A 21,765-nucleotide genomic window follows, 5' to 3' on the forward strand; every position below is an offset into this window, starting at 1 on the left:
CCCGCAAGTGCTCCTCATGCTGCTCTCGTGTCTTGGAGTAAACCAAGATGTCATCGATGAAGACTATCATAGACCGATCCAACATCGGTTTGCACACACAATTCATGAGATCCATGAACACGGCAGGAGCATTGGTGAGCCTGAAAGGCATCACCATGAACTCATAGTGACCATAACGCGTCCGAAAAGCAGTCTTCTGCACATCCTCCTCTCTGACCCTCATCTGATGATAAGCTGAATGCAAATCAATCTTGGAAAACCAAGATTCTCCTTGTAGCTGGTCAAAGAGGTCATCAATCCCTGGGAGTGGGTGATAGTTCTTCACTGTTACCTTATTCAGCTCCCAATAATCTATACACATCCGATGCAACACGTCCTTCTTCTTCACAAATAAAATCAGGGCTCCCTAGGGTGAACTGCTCGGTCTAATGAATCCCTTGTCAAACAGCTCCTGCAGCTATGTAGACAATTCCTGCATCTCAGGTGGAGCCAACCGATACAATGCCTTGGCTATCGGAGCCGCACCAAGGACTAGGTCAATCCTGAACTCTACCTGTCTCTCTGGAGGTATCCTCGACAACTCCTCGGGGAATACATCCGCAAACTCTCGTATTACTGGAACATCGTCCACTGTCGCCTTACCCGCCTCCCCGTTATCCATAACATAGGTGGCATTTTCTATGCAACCCTGCTGAAGGTAGCACCTAGCCCTCACTGCTGAACATAAGGCTGGTCCTCGCTGCGGCCTCTCGCCCTGAATCACCAGCTCTCCCCCACTTGGGTTTCTGATCCGCACCAACTGATGCACACAGTCGATCACCACCCCATTGGGGCTTAGTCAATCCATACCTATAATAACCTTGTTACCTCGTAAAGGTATAGGAACCAAGTCTACCAGGTAACGCTCCTCATACAATCTCAAAACACAATCCCTGAAAACCTATGATGCTCGCAATGACCGGTCGTCCGTAATCTCGACCTCCAGAGGGAAATCCAACAAGCCCGAGGACTCCAGAAACTTCTTGCTAAGCGCAAGAGAGACAAATGATCGGGTAGCACCCGAATCAAACAACACCTGAATTAGGATACCGTTCACATTGAACGATCCTAAACAGAGCATACATATCACATATCAAAATCACAGCGACATAACATAAAAGATTAGATAGAAGTAATCATACCTGTCACCACATTAGGTGCGGCGCGTGCCTCCTCGGCTGTCAACTAAAACGCTCGGCTCCCGCACCATTAGAGCCTCTGCCTTGACCTTCCAGCCATCCACAACTCGTGTTGTCGCTAGAGTCGGCACCACCACTGGCGCTACTGCTGAGACTATTGACAATCTAGGGCAGTTGGCCTTCTTATGGCCCCTCTGATTGGAATGGAAGCAAATCAGGTCTGGTGTCTGAACTGTGGCGGCGGGGGCAGTACAATCCCTGCCAAAGTGCCCCGTCTTGCCGCACTTGCAGCAGCTTGACGATCCTGCTCTAAAAGCTCCCCCATGCGGCCTGCTGCATTTCCTGCAGCGGCTCTGGCCCAGCTGGCCCTTCAACCTAACGTCGGATCCCTTGGGTTTCTTCCCCAAAACCCCTGTAACCTGCTCAGTCTCTACCTTCCTCTTCCTGAGGTGCTCTAAATCAATCTCCCTCTCCCACGCCTAGGCAACCATGGACTCCAGGGTCGGGCAAGCTCAATAGCTGAGATGCTCATGAATATCAGCCCTCAACATATCATGGTAGCGGGTCTTCCGCGTCTCTTCATCCCCCGCATACTGAGGTACCAACAAGGCCCTCTCCCTGAACTTGGCGGTGATCTTCCCCACTGACTCCGTAGTCTGTCTCATATCCAGCAACTCCCTGGCCAGCTGCTGAAGCTCCACAGCTGGAGCAAACTCAGCCTTGAACCTGATCACAAAATCTGACCAAGTCATATCCTCGATGGTTGGGGCTCCCAACGAGTCACCAACTGACTTCCACTAATCCCTAGCTCTATCCCTCAAACACCCTGTAGCAAAGAAGACCTTCGACCCCTCCGGGCAGAAGCTCATCAACTGCGCAGACTTGATGTCCGCAAACCATCTCCTGACTGCATTCGGGTCCTTCACCCCATGAAAGTATGGCACACCACTCCCTCGAAAGTCCTTAAAGAACAGTGTGCACGTACCCAACTAGCTGGACGCCAAGTGTAACATCCCAAAATCAGGTATATCCCCTTGGCCCTTCTTTTCCCTAAGTTGTCAAATTTAGCCCCTGAAATATTTTAGGGCAATTGAGTATGCTGGGCGTACTAGAGAGGATGCTGCGCATACTCATGGGCGTGTTCTTGATGCGGAAGCTACTTAGTACGCTGGGCACTCCATAGTGTACGCTGCGCGTACCAGGTTCAGACCAAAACCCTAATTGTGGGGGTGAGCCCTATAAAAGGAACATAATAGCCTCACTTTTAGCCACCATTTCCAGAGATTGAAACCCTAAGAGTGCCAACCCTCTTCCTAGAGCTTGTGTGTGTGTGTGCTTGATAGTGTTCTTGTGTGCCTTTGAACAGAAGAAGGTGCCATTGAAGAAGCTAGAGTTAGAGTGCAAGCTGTGGATCTGAGCTTTTAAGAGGTTGGAGCATCACTTGGAGGTAAAAAGCTCAAAGCTTTTTTTAACCTATTTGGAATTGTGCATTATGGGCCATTTTTTGGGTTTTTGTCCCAATGGTGGAGACTTTTTGAGTAAAGGAGCTCCATGGACCTAGATCTGCCCTTTTTCAATGTATATTGTGTTTTAGATCCATACAAATCCAATCTTGGATGTTAAGAGTGAATCATGCAGGAGTTGTGAGTTTCTTATGAAAGGAAGTGGTGTGATTTGGGTGTTGGTGACCTTTACGGCCATGCAAAGGGTTAAAGTCACCAACTTTATGGATTAAGATGCTTTAGAGTGATCAGATCTGGAGTTTGAGCTTGTGTCTTAACCGATTAAGAGCAAAATCACAAAGTTCGCGAAACTGGGACGTACGATGGGCGTAATCTAGGTACATGCAGCGTAGGGGTCGAGTGTGCCCGATTCTGTAGAGCATCCGAGTACGCCCATCGTATAGATCTTGTATGCGCCGCTTACTCCATAGGGTTGAATTTTGTTGACTTTTAGGGTTTAGTCATCAAGTGGACCTTTGGACCATTAGAGGGGTAGAATGGTCTTTTACCCTTCTGAGTGATTATAGAAAGGGACTAGTCTAGTCCCTGAAAGTCGTTTATAATTAGAAGTAATTTTTGTATATGTTTAGGCAGTGGCTAGATCAGTGTTTCGAGTTCGAGATCATCCGAGTTTACCCATGGTGAGTCTTCTCACTATACATTACCTAGGGTGGTATCTACGTTCGGATTGGAAGGTCATGCGTGTTGCTTGAGATTATGTGTTTTTGTGACTATGTATGTTATGTACTATTTTGACCAGACCGGAGGGTCCAACGATTTTCGAGGCCAGAGGGTCCTCAACCAGACCGGACCGGAGGGTCCAACGAGCTAGACCGTACAAGAGGGTCCAACGAGGTACGGGACAGGAGGGTCCCGCTGAGACACTTTGACCGGAGAGTCGTACTGAGTATAGCCTCTAGTGGCAAATTGTTGTATGTGGTATTTTGGAAAACTCACTTAGCATTTGTGCTTACCATGTTATGTGTTATGTCTTTCAGGTACCTCTGAGGATTGCGGGAAGGCACCGACGTGATTGCACACACACTTTGGTTTTGGAGCTATATTTGTAGATCCAGGATTTGAACAATTGTTTTGAAAACTTGTTAATTGTTTTTTGATATTTAATGATGAGATATATGTTTTATGAATATTAAAAATGAAAATTTTGGTTTGAAATTTAATGATTAGACATTGTTTTCGGATACACTTTCGGGCATATCTGGACTCAAACTGAGGATTTCTAGAAAGAGCGAAAAAGAGCAGTGTGTACAATCAGCCAGTGCCCAGATAGTGATTTCCCAAAATACCCTTACGTTATGTTTTTATGAGATATGTTATGCATGCTAGAGTATGCTAGGTAAATCATATCTTAGGACTCGGGTGGCCTGATATGTGATGCCTTAGCCTAGGAGTTTATGCTGCTGTGAGTTGCTTTGAGTGCATGTAAGTAGCAGAGAGTAGCTTGTGAGAAGTCTGCTTGAGAGTAGGCTGAATTCAGGGTTCTAAGGACCAAGTAGGTATGGCTAATCGAGTGTGAGTAATCTCGGTCGAGCATCTGATTATTTTATGTCATATTTCAGAGGCATCATGGTGGGAACGCGTCACAACCCAGGAGGCAGTGGTATCAGTGGTAATAGTGATGAGGAGATCCGTAGGATGATTCATGAGGAGGTGGCCGCAGCCATTCGGGCTGAGATACTAGAGATGTTTGGGTCTATCAAGACCATGTTGATTGAGACATTCGACGAGCAATATGCTGCTCTGAGTGAGGCTACCGCTGCTGCAGCCACTTCAGCTGTTGTTGCTGCTAATCCACAGGGGGTGAGTCGTTGCTGTACCAAGAGTTCAGCAACACGAAGCCACCAGAGTTTGACGAGACGTAGGACCCGATTGCTGCTATAAGACGGATCTCTGACATTAAGGGGTGTTTCTACACTTGTTCCTGCCCGGAATATTTGAGGGTACGATTCGAGCTGAACCAGATTCGCTTGGGAGCGAAGGACTGGTGGAAATTTGTGACAGCTGACTTTACTACCGCAGAGCTGACCGTGGTGACTTGGGAGATGTTCACCAATATGTTTCGAGATGCGTTTGTTCCCCAGTGGAGATGGTGTGATTAGCCCAGGAGTTACTGTCCCTCAAGAAGGGAACTAAGTCAGTGACTGTGATCACGTGAATGTTTCATGAGAGGGGTTATTTCGCCCTGAGCACGTGTCTTCTGAGCAGGCGCGCATGAGCCGATATCTGAGCATACTGAGGAGAGACATTCTTGATTCCATGGCGAACTCGTCATACCGGACATTTTCCGAGCTCTAGGAAAATGCTCGGAAGAGGGAGATTGAGCTAGAGATTCAGGCCAGGGAGGAAGCAGTGTCTCAGAGGAGGGATAAGCGGACGAAACAGTCTCAGCTGGCGGCCAAGCGGGCAAAGCCCACTGATTCGAGATCGGGAGGTCGAAAGGGCCACACTTGTGGGAAGTGCGGGAAGAGCCATGATGGGTTGTGCAGGTCAGGTGTTTGTTACATGTGCGGGAAGGAGGGGCATATCGCGAGGGATTGCCCCAAGGGATTTTCGGTTTGCTTCCATTGCAACCAGACTGGCCATAAGAAGGTCGAATGACCGTAGTTGACTCAGGGATCCGCATAGGGATCTGTGCCTTCTACCAATCGAGCTACAGAGAGTTGGGCCGTGAAGGCCGAGGCGCCAAAGGCTCGCGACAGAGCCTTCCAGTTGACCGCGAAGGAGTTCCGCACAGCACCTAATGTTGTGGCTGGTATGTGATCTTTTGCTTATTCTTTTGTTTATATACATGGTGCTTATATGTGATATGTTTAGGTACTTTTCTTATGTATTCTGTACCTGCTTTGGTATTGTTTCACTCGGGTGCGAGTCGATCTTTCATATTGTTAGAATTTAGTCGTCATATCAGTGGCCGACGTGAGGCATTTAGTCGACCTATGAGAGTCTCCATAGCTGATGAGCATGCTATTTTTGCGACTGATGTGATCCGAGAATGTATTCTTGAGATTTTTGGAATGGTTGAGCCAATTTGGGGCCATGATTGACTGTGAGCGGCGGCTGGTGACCAACCGAAACCCTAGTGGGGGAGTACTTTCAGTGTTCGGCGAGGGTACCCGATCTGGCTCAGCATTTTTTTCGGCTGCCAGAGCGAGGCAAAGCTTGCAGTAGGGTTGCATGGGCTTTATGGCGTATGTGTTGGATACATGAGATATTTTTGAGAGACCGAGTTCTATCGCTGAGGTTCTGGTAGTTACCGAGTTTCCGGACGTTTTCCCCGAGGAGTTACCGGGTGTGCATCCCGAGAGGCAGGTGGAGTTTGCATTGATTTGGTTCCTGGGGTGGCACCTATCACCAAGTCACCCTATCTCCTTGCGCCACTAGAGATGTAGGAGTTATTCTTGCAACTTCAGGAGCTGTTGGGAAAGGGATTTATGCGGCTGAGTAGCTCGCTGTGGGGAGCGCCAATCCTTGTTGTTAAGAAGGATGGTTCACGCCGAATGTGCATTGATTACCAGGAGTTGAACAAATTAACGGTTAAGAACCGTATCCATTGCCGAGGATCGATGATCTGTTCGATCAATTCCACGGTGCATGTTGGTTATCCAAGATCGATTTGAGGTCTGTCTATCATCAGATGAGAGCTCACGAGGAAGATATTCCGAAGACAACATTTAGAACTCATTATGGGCATTACGTGTTCGTGGTGATGCCCATCGGGCTCACCAATGCACCCGCAGCGTTCATGGATCTCATGAACCGGGTGTGCAGACCTATGTTGGATTAGTCGGTGATCATGTTCATTGATCATATTTTGGTATACTCGAGGTCTCGAGAGCAGCATGAGGAGCATTTGAGAGAGGTTCTCGGAGTATTGAGATCGGAGAGGCTTTATGCCAAATTCTCCAAGTGTGATTTCTGGTTCTGAAAGGTCCAGCTCTTGGGACACCTTGTAAATCAGAATGGGATTTTGGTCGACCCGGCCAAAATTGAGGCGGTTATGAGTTGGGAGGTGTCGAGATCCCCCACCGATATCAGGAGTTTTCTGGGGTTACCCGGCTACTACCGAAGGTTTATCAAAGAGTTCTCAAAGATTGTTGTTCCTCTCACCAAATTGACTCGGAAGGGCATTGTTTTTGTTTGGGGTCCCGACCAACAGGCCTCATTTGAGACTCTTCGCCAGAGGTTGTGCGAAGCTCCAATGTTAGCTCTTCCTGAGGGATTGGAGGATTTCATGGTATACTGCGATGCATCTATATCCGGGTTAGGTGCGATGAGTATGTAGAGGGGGCACGTGATAGCATATGCGTCGAGGCAGCTGAAGCCTCACGAGACGAGGTATCCCACTCACGATTTAGAGTTGGGGGCTGTTGTGTTCGCCCTAAAGATCTAGTACCATTACTTGTACGGTGTTCGATGTACCATCTACATGGACCAGAAGAGCTTGAAGTATCAGATGGACTAGCCTAACCTGAATATGCACCATAGGAGATGTTTGGACGTGGTAAAAGATTATGATTGTGATATTTTGTACCACCCGAGCAAAGCTAATGTGGCAGCCGATGCCTTGAGCCGCAAGGCAGAGAGTGCCCCGATTTGAGATTTATGCTTTAAGATGACTGTTATGACTCTAGTGTTGGATACCATTTGAGAGGCCGAGGCGGAGGCCGTGAGACCAGAGAACCGCAAGAAGGAGCGGGTGATTGGGCAGGTATCCGAGTTTGTGACAGATAACCGGGGACTTATGACCTTTTGAGGTCAGGTTTGGGTGCCTTATACGGGCGGATCTCGTAGCATTTTGATGTAGGAGGTGCATAGATTGAGATTTTTGATCCATCCCAGGGCCACTAAGATGTATTTGGATCTGAACAGAGACTATTGGTGGCCCTGTATGAAGATGGATGTAGCATGGATAGTAGAGAGGTTCCTGACCTGCCGCCAGTTCAAGGCTGAGCACCAGCATCCTCATGGTCCATTGTAGCGTTTGGAGATCCCCCAGTGGAAGTGGGAACATATCTCGATGGACTTTATCACCAAATTGTCGAGGACGATGCAGGGAGTTGATGCGATCTGGGTGATTGTGGATCGGTTGACGAAGAGTGCTCACTTCCTTGCTATTAGTGAGAACTCTTCTACTGAGAGGGTGGCAGAGATATATGTGCGGGAGGTGGTATCTCGACATGGAGTGCTGACATCTATAGTTTCGGATTGGGATGTGTGTTTCACTTCCAGATTCTGGAAGAAGTTCCATGAAGAGTTGGGAACGCGATTGCCTTTTAGTACCGCTTACCATCCACTGACAGACGGACAAAGTGTGCGGATGATTCAGACGCTCGGGGACATGTTTCGGTCGTGTGTTATGTATTTTGGTAGGATTTGGGACTCATACTTACCTTTGGCTGAGTTTTCCTATAACAACATCCATCACTGGAGCATCAGTATGCCTCCCTTTGAGCTTCTTTAAGGGAGGAGGTGTCGTACTCCCATTTTTTGGGGAGAGGTGGGGCAGAGAGTTATGGGCGACACTGAGATAGTGTTCAAGACGACCGAGCAGATTCAGTAGGTCCGATAGAGGTTGCAAACGACCCAGAGCCGTCAGAAGAGTTACGCAGACAGACGATGATCCGAGCTTGAGTTCCAGATCGGAGATTTTCTGCTTCTGAAAGTTTCTCCTTGGAAAGGAGTAATTCGGTTTAGGAAGCGAGGCAAGTTGGGGCCTCGATATATTGGACCTTTCAGGGTGATTGCTAGGGTAGGCAAGTTAGCATATCAACTAGAGCTACCTGAGGTGTTGAGCCAGATCCATAACACCTTTCACGTGTCCCAGTTGTGGAAGTGTGTAGCTGATGAGACGGAAGTGATTCCATTAGAAGACATTCAGGTGGATGCAAGCCTGAATTACATCGAGAGGACGATCGTGATCCTATATCGGAAGGTGAAAGCTCTGAGGAACAAGGATGTGCCTCTAGTTCAGGTCCAGTAGCAACATCAGAGGGGATCCGATTTGACTTGGGAACCGGAATCGGAGATGCGGGAGTAGTACCCTGAGTAATTTGTGGAGCAAGACTTCAAGGGAAAAGTTTGATTCTAGTGGGGGAGAATTGTAACATCCTAAAATCAGGTATAACCCCTTGGCCCTTCTTTTCCCTAAGTTGTCAAATTTAGCCCCTGAAATAATTTTAGGGTAATTAAGTATGCTGGGCGTACTAGAGAGTACGTTACACGTACTCATGGGTGTGTTCTTGATGCGGAGGCTACCCAATATGATGGGTGTACCATAGTATACGCTGCGCGTACCAGGTTCAGACCAAAGCTGTTATTGTGTGGGTGAGCCCTATATAAGGAACATAATGGCCTCACTTTTAGCTACCATTTCCAGAGAGTGAAACCTTAAGAGTTCCAACCCTCATCCTAGAGCTTGTGTGTGTGTGTGTGCTTGATAGTGTTCTTGTGTGCCTTTCAAGAGAAGAAGGTGCCATTGAATAAGCTAGAGTAGGAGTGCAAGTTTTGGATCTGAGCTTTTCAAAGGTTGGGGCATCACTTGGAGGTAAAAAGCTCAAAGCTTTCTTAACCTATTTGGATTTGTGCATTATGGGCCATTTTTAGGTGTTTTTGTCCTAAAGGTGGAGACGTTTTTGAGTAAAGGAGCTCCATGGACCTAGATCTGCCCTTTTTTGGTGTATATTGTGTTTTAAATCCATAAAAATCCAATATTTGACGTTAAGAGTGAATTATGCATGATTCGTGAATTTCTTAAGGAAGGAAGTGGTGTGATTTGGGTTTTGGTGACCTTTAAAGCCATGCAAAGTCATAAACTCACCGACTTTATGGATTAAGATGCTTTAAAGTGATCAGATCTGGAGTTTGAGCTTGTGTTTTAACCGATTAAGAGCAAAATCACAAAGTTGGCAAAACTGGGATGTACGCTGGGAGTAATCCCAGTACGCGCAACGTAGGCGTCGAGTGTCCCCGATTCTGTTGAGTATCCGAGTACGCCCAATGTATAGATCTTTTACGTGCCGCATACTCCATAAGGTTGAATTTTGTTCACTTTTAGGGTTCAGTCAACAAGTGGACCTTTGCACCATTGGAGAGGTAGAATGGTCTTTTACCCTTCTGAGTCATTATAGGAAAGGACTAGTCTAGTCTTTGATAGCCGTTTATAATTATAAGTAATTTTTGTATGTGTCACACCCCCGAACCAGACGGCGGAAACGTCCGGGGGCTGTCGTGACTCAATTGAATACCATAACATTGAATATATATGAAACATAACAACATTCGTCACCATGCATTAGTATTGTACAACCAGTAGAGTTTACATGAAATACATTGTTTAAACATTACATTCCACAATAAATTGTTTGATTCGTACATAAATAAACTGCAAGCCATCACTGAAATACGATTTCCTTTGATTCACTGGTTCCCTGAGAATACAAGTATTTTGAAAAACGTCAACATATGAAATGTTGGTGAGTTCATTAGTTGTATTTAAAAAAAGAACGTTTCGTGTCTTTTGAAAACCGCCAGAAAATCCGATAGTTTCTGAAAATAGTATAGTCAAAAAGGTGTGAAGATCCATAAGTATGCTTGTTTGTTTTCTATACTTGTAAAATATTGTTTGTTGAAATCGTATGTATTCTGAAATTGTATGTATTGAAAACCCTAGGAAAACCCGATGTTTTCCTAATTCTTTGAATTCCATGAAATTACTTGAAACCATTGCAACGCATGAAGTTATCATTCCAGACGACATTGGATTATTTTTGAGCATGATTATCCGCTACAAACACGCGTTACACAAACGACTAGTCTATAGCAATACTAACGATCCCGAAGGCGTCGTCCGTACTAATCACGTTATCCAACCGTCCTGTAGTCCCACATCCGAAGAGAAGGAGGACACGAAGGCCTCGACGACTCCATTAGCCGGTTGGGGATAAAAAGGTACGAGGGGTCCCAGACTCGCCTCGCAAAAAGGCAGACTCTACTAGCGACACTAAAGGACCCTTGGGGACCAGTAGTCTACAGCCATTGAAAGTCCGGTTACGTCGTGTCGGATTGGTAAAACCCAACACTTCGTAAGATGAAGTCTTTGGGCCTTAAGATCAGGTCGTCGGGCTAGCTAGGCTCAACGAACAAGATTTTACACTTGAGGGGCCCAAAGATAGTGCGTAGACGTCTGTGCACATGTATAATGAATTCCGAGTCGTTATTTGTATGAATCATAGTATTGTAGTATCATAGTATCGTTGTGTTAGTGGTTTCGGATTTTTATTGGTTCGAGACCGAACCAATTCGTTTAACAACGACTTTTGGTGTTGTAGTGTATTGTATTTTGTCGATAGTTGTAGTACCATTACTTGGTCAAATTGTATGTATTGAATTAGTCATGAAAATTTTCTGTTTTCAGCCACTCCTTGTTTGTAAAATTTACTTTTTCAACCCTTGATTTAAAGTATTTTCCGGTTTGGTCCTTAAATCAATTTTCTTGACATTTTAACACCAAAAATTATTGAAATAAACATTTTCCAGCATATTTTCATAGAAAACAGCTTAAGTCCCTGAAATTTCAGTTTTCTCGGTTAATACCCTTCTTTTCGCAATTTTGACAATTTTGGCCCAAATTGTAAAATTTTTGCAACTTTGGTCCTTTTTAAATTTAAAAATCATTTTAAACCTTTGAAAAGGACTTGGATCACTTATGGTCCACTGTTTTACAGAAAATCACAGTTTTGGCCCTCCAAAACAGAAAAATTCGCATAATGGGCCTCATTGGGCCGAAATTTTCATTTTTAGCCCATTAAGCTTGAAATTTATGTTTTTAATCCTCTAATTGATTATAATTCCAGAAATAGTTTTATGGAAACTGTTTTGGCACACTTCATCCATCAGAATCTGTGAAATGTCAATTTGGGCCCTTAATTTTGTATTTTTCACATTTTTGGCCCAAAATTTGTGTTTTTAGCTTAAAGAAAATTGTTACTAAACCATTTAGCTATCTTTCTTGAAACACTTTGTATGTAGAAATACATTTCATGCTAAAATCATATAACATAAGTTATATCTCGGTTTTGAGGAGTTTTATGGCTAGATCCAACATTAAAACACATAAAAGCATACATATAAGCATGGAAATCATACAAGGCATATAAACACATATAGATCTACACTTTCACTTGTATTCCCCCCGCCCCCCACAAAACTCATAAAAACAGAAAATAGGGGGTATGAAGCTCACCTTGGGTGTGGGGGCTCGGTTTTGCAAAGAAAATGGAAGGAAAATGAAGTGTTTTTGGCCTTAGCACCCTTTGATGAAGATTTCGACCTCTAGGATGCAAGATCACAAGAGTGAATGAATTTAGAAGAGATTTTAATAAAATGAAGTAGCTAGACCATGGATTAGTCATCAACTTACCTTAGATGATGATTTTTGGTGATGGATTTTCCTTGTGAGCCCTTGATTCACGAAATTTTTGAAGAAGGGGGAAGGAGATGTTCTTCAAGATTTAGAGAGAGTAGAATAGATTTTTGTGAGTGTGGGTGTGTTGTGTTTGGCCGAGAGTGAGAGAGGAGAGAAGAAAGAAGTGATATTTGAGGTGATGTGCATGGAGGAATGAGAATTATTGCATGGATATCCTATGGGTAAAGATGAGGTGGCAACCAAAGTCAACTTCATCTCTTATCTCCTTGGATTTGGGCCTTGGGCCGAGAATGTGAAGGGAGAAAGGAAAAATTTGGGCCTTTGCCCCTAAGCCCACTATTAGAGTTAATCTTGGGTATGTTTTAAGCTTAAAAGAATGTAGTAGGATTTTTATATTTTTATTGGACTAGTTTAGGTTATTCATGGCTCAAAGCTTTCAATTCATTTCATTATAGGCCCAACATGGCCCAAAATGTTGAAATAAATAAATGTGGGTCCAATTAGAGCCCAATTAGGGTTCTAAGCCCATGATAGTCTATTTGGAAGCTTATTGGTCCATTTGGATCCAATAAGGGAGTTCTAGCCCAAAATAGACTTAACAAGAACTTCTAGGGTTTTCCAATTGTTTGATGACTACTTGTAGTACTTGTATAATGTATTTGATTGATGTTTTTGATTCACATTAACTTGAATGTTATGACACAAAATTTCCAGTTGTGACATCATCCCCCCGTTAGAGGGAATTTCGTCCCGAAATTCTGTTTGAAAGCTAGATTTGAGAATGCTAGAATAGGTGAGGGTACTTCTGCTTCATTTGATCTTCGCGTTCCCACGTGAATTCATGCCCACGCTTTGCGTTCCACCGTACCTTCACGATCGGGATGCGGCTCTGGTTAGTACGCTTCACCTCCCTGTCCATGATTTCGATTGGTTCTTCGACGAACAGGAGATTCTCATTGATTTCGATTTCGTCAAGAGGAATGACAAGGGTTTCATCTGATAGGCACTTTTTCAGATTAGAGACATGAAACACGGGGTGTACACCGTTTAGCTCCACGGGTAGTTGTAGTCTGTATGCTACTGGACCTATTCGGGCGACGATTTCGAAAGGTCCAATGTATCGCGGGTTCAGCGTTCCCCGTTTTCCGAAACGTATAACCCCTTTCCAGGGTGAGACCTTCAACAATACTCGATCACCGACCTGGAATTCTAAGGGCTTTCGCCGTTTATCAGCGTAGCTCTTTTATCGGTCACGCGATGCTTGTAATCGAGCTTTGATCTGGACAATCTTTTCTGTGGTCTCGCGAATGATTTCCGGTCCTGTTAATGCCCTGTTTGACGTATGTGTTCTTGCTAGCTGGGTGTCACCTACTTCAGCCCAACATAACGGTGATCTACATTTACGCCCGTACAGTGCTTCGAAAGGAGCCACCTTGATGCTCGAATGATAACTATTGTTATATGAAAACTCGATCAACGGCAGGTGGGTATCCCAAGACTTTCCAAAGTCTATCACACATGCACGAAGCATGTCCTCGAGCGTCTGGATGGTTCGTTCGCTCTGACCGTCCGTTTGTGGGTGATATGCAGTGCTCATATCAAGATGAGTTCCCATGGCCTTGTGGAGCGACTGCCAAAAGCGCGACGTGAATCTACTGTCCCTATCCGAGATGATAGATTTTGGCACTCCATGAAGTCTTACAATCTCTCGTAGGTACAAACGCGTCAGTCTCTCCATCTTGTAGGACTCTTTGATTGGTAGGAAATGGGCAGATTTCGTCAGTCGGTCGATTACTACCCATATGGTGTCCAGTCCGTCGGACGTCTTGGGCAGCTTGGTCACGAAGTCCATAGATATCCCCTCCCATTTCCACTTAGGGATTGCCGGTTGTTGTAACAATCCTGAAGGTTTCTGGTATTCCACCTTTACCCTGGCGCACGTAAGGCACTTACTAACATAAGTTGCGATTTCCGCCTTCATGTTAGGCCACCAATAGTGCTGCTTAATGTCCAAATACATCTTGTCCGAACCAGGGTGAATGGAGTATCGTGTCTTGTGGGCTTCCTTCATAACGGTCTCTCTAAATCCTCCGATTTTTGGGACCCAAATACGGTTCATGAAGTAGTATACCCCATTCTCCTTGACTTCTAGATTCTTCTCCATCCCGCGCAATGCCTCACTATTCCTATTTTCCGCTTCCATAGCCTCTGCCTGGACTGATGCAATTTGAGTGGCCAGATGAGACTGAATGGTTATCGAGTGCGTTTTCGTACGGCGATTTGTGTACTCCTTCCGACTTAATGCGTCAGCTACCACGTTGGCCTTGCCTGGATGGTACTTGATCTCGCATTCATAGTCATTTAGTAATTCCACCCATCGTCGCTGTCTCATGTTCAGCTCCTTTTGATTCAAGATGTGCTGGAGGCTCTTGTGGTCTGTGAAGATGGTGCACTTTGTACCGTACAGGTAGTGCCTCCAAATTTTTAGAGCAAAAACCACAGCTCCCAGTTCTAGGTCATGGGTCGTATAATTTACCACATGCGTCTTTAGTTGGCGGGACGCATATGCTATCACTCTTCCACGTTGCATGAGAACGCAGCCTAGGCCCTGATTCGACGCGTCACAGTAGACTACAAAATCTTCCGTTCCTTCGGGTAGAGATAGCATAGGAGCGCTACAAAGAGCTTGCTTCAAGGTTCGAAACGCAATCTCTTGTCGGTCTGTCCACTTGAATGGCACGCTCTTTTGCGTAAGCAAGGTAAGCGGCTTGGCGATTTTAGAGAAGTTTTGGATGAATCTCCTATAGTAGCCTGCTAGGCCTAAGAACTGACGAATTTCTGTGGGCGTAGTCGGAGTTGTCCATCCTTCCACAACTTTGACCTTAGAGGGGTCCACATGAATTCCGTCTTGGCTAACCACGTGGCCTAGGAAATTCACACTCCGAAGCCAGAACTCACACTTGGAGAGTTTGGCGTAAAGCTTTTCCGATCGCAGAGTGTCTAGAATTTGTCGTAGATGCTGGCCGTGCTCCTCCTTGCTTCGTGAATAGACGAGAATGTCATCGATAAACACAATGACGAAGTTGTCAAGGAACGGTCGACAGATTCAATTCATTAGGTCCATAAATGCGGCAGGTGCATTTGTTAGACCGAAGGGCATTACGACGAATTCATAATGTCCATAGCGGGTTCGGAAAGCGGTTTTGGGAATATCCTCTTCTCGGACCTTGAGCTGGTGGTATCCGGACCGTAGATCTATTTTGGAGAAATAACTAGCTCCTTGGAGCTGGTCGAATAGATCATTGATTCGGGGGAGTGGGTAGCGGTTTTTAACAGTGAGTTTATTCAACTCTCTGTAATCGATGCACATTCTGAAAGATCCATCCTTCTTTTTGACAAAGAGCACTGGGGCTCCCCACGGCGAGTAGCTAGGTCGGATAAATCCCTTGTCCAGAAGCTCACTGAGTTGGTTGGACAGTTCCTGCATTTCGGCAGGAGCCAACCGATATGGTGATTTAGCGAGAGGAGTCGCTCCTGGAACGAGGTCGATTCGGAACTCAACCTGTCTCTCTGGGGGTACTCCCAGAAGATCTTCAGGAAACACGTCCGGGAATTCACACGCTACCGGAATGTCTTGGATGTTAGTTTCTTCTTTGGTCCTGTCCACTATGTGAGCCAGGAACGCCAAATTGTTCTTTCGCAGGTGTTTTTGTGCTTTGATGCACGAGATGAGGCGGAGATTCGTACTGGGTTTGTCTCCGTAGATCACTAAGGTTTCGTGATTCGGAAGACGAAGGCGAACGGCCTTCTCGCGGCACAAAATCTCAGCCTGGTGGGGGCTTAACCAATCCATGCTGATAATTACATCGAAACTCCTAATTGATACTGGCATTAGGTCTATTCGAAAGATGTGTTGGTTAAGGGTTAGGGTACATCCAGTGTAAATCTCCTCAGTGGATTCGGTTTTCCCATTGGCCATTTCTACCGTATATGTTTCATCTAGCCTCTGGGGTTGTTGTTTTAATAAATGTTTAAACTTCTCGCTTACGAAACTTCGTTCCGCTCCGGTATCAAATAAGATGCATACATAGGTGTGGTTTAGGAGGAACGTACCGGTCACAACTGCGGGATCCTGGACTGCATCACTCTGACCCATAGTCAGCATTCTTCCTGCTCCTCTGTTTCCTGAGTTATTGTTAGGGCAATCTCGGCGAAAATGTCCCGTCCTTCCACACCCGTAGCAGGTGTGGCTAGGCCCTGCATTATTGCCGCCGACATTGGTGTTGTTGTTATTGCGGTAGTTGTTGTTGTTGTTGTTGTTCTGGTTGTTCCCCTGACTCTGGTTCCTAGGAGGGTACGTTCTGCAGAACCTTGCAGTGTGTCCCCTTCGGTTGCAACTGGTGCAATGGAGTTCCCTGCATTCGCCGTGATGGTGGAGGCCACACTTATTGCAACTAGGAAGATTACCGGAGTAGGGTCTTGAAGCATTTGAAGCAGCTGAGGCTGGAGCATGTGGGGTGACTGGAACCGGTGTGGTGACAGCGTTAACTGCCACTGTTTGCTGCCTTTTAGAGGTCTCGGGGCCCTGACGCCCCTTCCTCTTGGGGTTCTTCCCTCTCCTGACATCACCCTCCTTTTTCTTCTCAGTCTCTAATGGTTTCTCGCCTCTTTTGTTGTTATGATCGTACAGCCTCTTTGCCAATCTCTTCGCACTGTCAAAAGTTTCAGGGTTCGCCGCTATCACATTTCCTTGAATGGGGGATGTCAGTCCCCAAATGAATCGTTCAACCTTCTTCCCTTCTGACGTGATCATACCCGGGCACAATAGGGATAATTCGCTGAATCTCGAGATGTAGGCGTCGATGTTAGCATTCTGCACCGTGAGGTTCCATAGTTCCTGCTCCATCCTTTGAATTTCGCCTCAGGGGCAGTACTCAGCCATTAACATTTCTTTCATTTCTGCCCTTGGGATAGAGTTGGCGACAGGAAGTGTCATAGCTTCCACATGTCCATTCCACCAAGTAAGGGCTTGGTCCACGAAAGTGCAGGCCGCGAACTTCACCTTCATCTGCGCGGGGCATTCGCATATCTCAAACACCGACTCTACCTTCTCGATCCATCTCTTCAAAGAAATCACCCCTCCCGTGCCGTTGAAAGTTCGGGGTTTAGCGTTCGCAAAGTCCTTGTAGGTGCACGTTTTAGTGAGTCCTTGGTTCGTCCCGTTGTTCGAACTTCCGGAGCCTTGACCATTGCCTCCTCCGTTGTTCCCTCGGTGAAGTTGTGCCATAGCTGCGGTGACTGCAGCGGACACGGCTGCCTGGAAAGCAGTGGTGTCAACTTCGGGCGGGGTTGGTTCGGGATTTCCGCGAGTAGCTGGGCGAGGCATCTTTCTGTCATGAAACGGAAAGATGTTGAGTGTACGTGGTTTCTGTGAGGTCGTGATCCTACTAACTAGATGTATGGTACGAACCTAAACATTACTATCATCAAGCATACAATCAATACTTCTCAACGCATAACATCTTGTAATATCATAGCAAAACATATAAAAGTTTATTTAATATTATCCGAGTTTAGTACAAGAAAATTTGCTCGTAAGAGCATACATATGTGACACTAATCCGACAGCATAACGGCTCCATGAGTAGTGTAGTCACTTAAACATAGAGCCGGAGTACATAACATAGTTCCTAATGTTCTACCATGGTAAGTCTGTCCCTAATTGCGATGAGCTGCGTCAGGAGGTGGTGCCGAGGTCATATGCCGAAATGTTGCGCCAGTAGCTGCGCCATCTCTGCCATGTCTCCTATAACTTCGTCCCTCTCGTGCTCTGCTCTCACTGCCCGAGCTTCCATAGCGTACAACTGTTGTCGCAGCGCGACGATCTCCGCTTCGAGAGAACGGTTCTCTCTTGGGGAATTCACTGGCGGAGCGGGGTGATCTAGCTGTGTCTCAATCTCGCATGGTGGGACGGGGTCCTGACCCCCGACCTGACCTTCCTCGTCGTCGTCGTCGATCTCTCCAAACTCGTAGTCAGTGTCTACATATTCGTCGGGTTCGACACCATGTGCTTCCCCCGGATTCTCCTCCGGTTCCTCCCCAATTATCTCTTGAGCTACTAGAGCCGGATGAAGCTGGATACCCTGCTGCTCTTCCTCAGGCTCCTCCTCCTCCTCTAGCCACCCGTTGTTCCCCTGATTAGGGAAGTAGGGGTCTCCAGGGTGATGAAAACCAGCCATGCTGTCTGCGCGAGTACGTGAATATGCTAACATTATTCCTAGGTTCTATGACTATTGTACAGACCAAGCAAACGTTCTCTTGTTGATGATAAAGGGTATAGTTTTAGGTTACCTAGCTATCCCGATCTCATCAAGACGTGTGTTAGTTTTACTTTGGAGAGAATGTAGTTGATCAGGCTACATTCACTCCTTGGTATCACTAAGAACAGTCCTGAATTAACCGAGATACCAGTGTTATTGTGTTTGATTCGGCGTTAGGTTCTTATCCCTAATGCAAGCAAGTGTTTTTTATTTACTTGTTTTGTTCAGAGTTATGTTAGTCCCTCTTTTTGGTTTATAGTTGCATATCAATGTATGGCTCGACATGCTAGTTCACTATAAACAAAGCTCTGATACCAACCTGTCACACCCCCGAACCAGACGACGGAAACGTCCGGGGGCTGTCGTGACTCAATTGAATACCATAACATTGAATATATATGAAACATAACAACATTTGTCACCATGCATTAGTATTGTACAACCAGTAGAGTTTACATGAAATACATTGTTTAAACATTACATTCCACAATAAATTGTTCGATTCGTACATAAATAAACTGCAAGCCATCACTGAAATACGATTTCCTTTGATTCACTGGTTCCCTGAGAATACAAGTATTTTGAAAAACGTCAACATATGAAATGTTGGTGAGTTCATTAGTTGTATTTAAAAAAAGAACGTTTCGTGTCTTTTGAAAACCGCCAGAAAATCCGATAGTTTCTGAAAATAGTATAGTCAAAAAGGTGTGAAGATCCATAAGTATGCTTGTTTGTTTTCTATACTTGTAAAATATTGTTTGTTGAAATCGTATGTATTCTGAAATTGTATGTATTGAAAACCCTAGGAAAACCCGATGTTTTCCTAATTCTTTGAATTCCATGAAATTACTTGAAACCATTGCAACGCATGAAGTTATCATTCCAGACGACATTGGATTATTTTTGAGCATGATTATCCGCTACAAACACGCGTTACACAAACGACTAGTCTATAGCAATACTAACGATCCCGAAGGCGTCGTCCGTACTAATCACGTTATCCAACCGTCCTGTAGTCCCACATCCGAAGAGAAGGAGGACACGAAGGCCTCGACGACTCCATTAGCCGGTTGGGGATAAAAAGGTACGAGGGGTCCCAGACCCGCCTCGCAAAAAGGCAGACTCTACTAGCGACACTAAAGGACCCTTGGGGACCAGTAGTCTACAGCCATTGAAAGTCCGGTTACGTCGTGTCGGATTGGTAAAACCCAACACTTCGTAAGATGAAGTCTTTGGGCCTTAAGATCAGGTCGTCGGGCTAGCTAGGCTCAACGAACAAGATTTTACACTTGAGGGGCCCAAAGATAGTGCGTAGACGTCTGTGCACATGTATAATGAATTCCGAGTCGTTATTTGTATGAATCATAGTATTGTAGTATCATAGTATCGTTGTGTTAGTGGTTTCGGATTTTTATTGGTTCGAGACCGAACCAATTCGTTTAACAATGACTTTTGGTGTTGTAGTGTATTGTATTTTGTCGATAGTTGTAGTACCATTACTTGGTCAAATTGTATGTATTGAATTAGTCATGAAAATTTTCTGTTTTCAGCCCCTCCTTGTTTGTAAAATTTACTTTTTCAACCCTTTATTTAAAGTATTTTCCGGTTTGGTCCTTAAATCAATTTTCTTGACATTTTAACACCAAAAATTATTGAAATAAACATTTTCCAGCATATTTTTCATAGAAAACAGCTTAAGTCCCTGAAATTTCAGTTTTCTCGGTTAATACCCTTCTTTTCGCAATTTTGATAATTAAGGGCCCAAATTGACATTTCATAGATTCTGATGGATGAAGTGTGCCAAAACAGTTTCCATAAAACTATTTCTGGAATTATACTCAATTAGAGGATTAAAAACATAAATTTCAAGCTTAATGGGCTAAAAATGAAAATTTCGGCCCAATGAGGCCCATTATGCGAATTTTTCTGTTTTGGAGGGCCAAAACTGTGATTTTCTGTAAAACAGTGGACCATAAGTGATCCAAGTCCTTTTCAAAGGTTTAAAATGATTTTTAAATTTAAAAAGGACCAAAGTTGCAAAAATTTTACAATTTGGGCCAAAATTGTCAAAATTGCGAAAAGAAGGGTATTAACCGAGAAAACTGAAATTTCAGGGACTTAAGTTGTTTTCTATGAAAAATATGCTGGAAAATGTTTATTTCAATAATTTTTGGTGTTAAAATGTCAAGAAAATTGATTTAAGGACCAAACCGGAAAATACTTTAAATAAAGGGTTGAAAAAGTAAATTTTACAAACAAGGAGGGGCTGAAAACAGAAAATTTTCATGACTAATTCAATACATACAATTTGACCAAGTAATGGTACTACAACTATCGACAAAATACAATACACTACAACACCAAAAGTCGTTGTTAAACGAATTGGTTCGGTTTCGAACCAATAAAAATCCGAAACCACTAACACAACGATACTATGATACTACAATACTATGATTCATACAAATAACGACTCGGAATTCATTATACATGTGCACAGACGTCTACGCACTATCTTTGGGCCCCTCAAGTGTAAAATCTTGTTCGTTGAGCCTAGCTAGCCCGACGACTTGATCTTAAGGCCCAAAGACTTCATCTTACGAAGTGTTGGGTTTTACCAATCCGACACGACGTAACCGGACTTTCAATGGCTGTAGACTACTGGTCCCCAAGGTTCCTTTAGTGTCGCTAGTAGAGTCTGCCTTTTTGCGAGGCGGGTCTGGGACCCCTCGTACCTTTTTATCCCCAACCGGCTAATGGAGTCGTCGAGGCCTTCGTGTCCTCCTTCTCTTCGGATGTGGGACTACAGGACGGTTGGATAACGTGATTAGTACGGACGACGCCTTCGGGATCGTTAGTATTGCTATAGACTAGTCGTTTGTGTAACGCGTGTTTGTAGCGGATAATCATGCTCAAAAATAATCCAATGTCGTCTGGAATGATAACTTCATGCGTTGCAATGGTTTCAAGTAATTTCATGGAATTCAAAGAATTAGGAAAACATCAGGTTTTCCTAGGGTTTTCAATACATACAATTTCAGAATACATACGATTTCAACAAACAATATTTTACAAGTATAGAAAACAAACAAGCATACTTATGGATCTTCACACCTTTTTGACTATACTATTTTCAGAAAATATCGGATTTTCTGGCGGTTTTCAAAAGACACGAAACGTTCTTTTTTTAAATACAACTTATGAACTCACCAACATTTCATATGTTGACGTTTTTCAAAATACTTGTATTCTCAGGGAACCAGTGAATCAAAGGAAATCGTATTTCAGTGATGACTTGCAGTTTATTTATGTACGAATCGAAC

The sequence above is a fragment of the Lactuca serriola genome, chromosome 5 (assembly GCF_051521515.1).
Source record: "Lactuca serriola cultivar US96UC23 chromosome 5, Lser_US96UC23_V15, whole genome shotgun sequence".
In the NCBI taxonomy this organism is placed as follows: domain Eukaryota; kingdom Viridiplantae; phylum Streptophyta; class Magnoliopsida; order Asterales; family Asteraceae; genus Lactuca; species Lactuca serriola.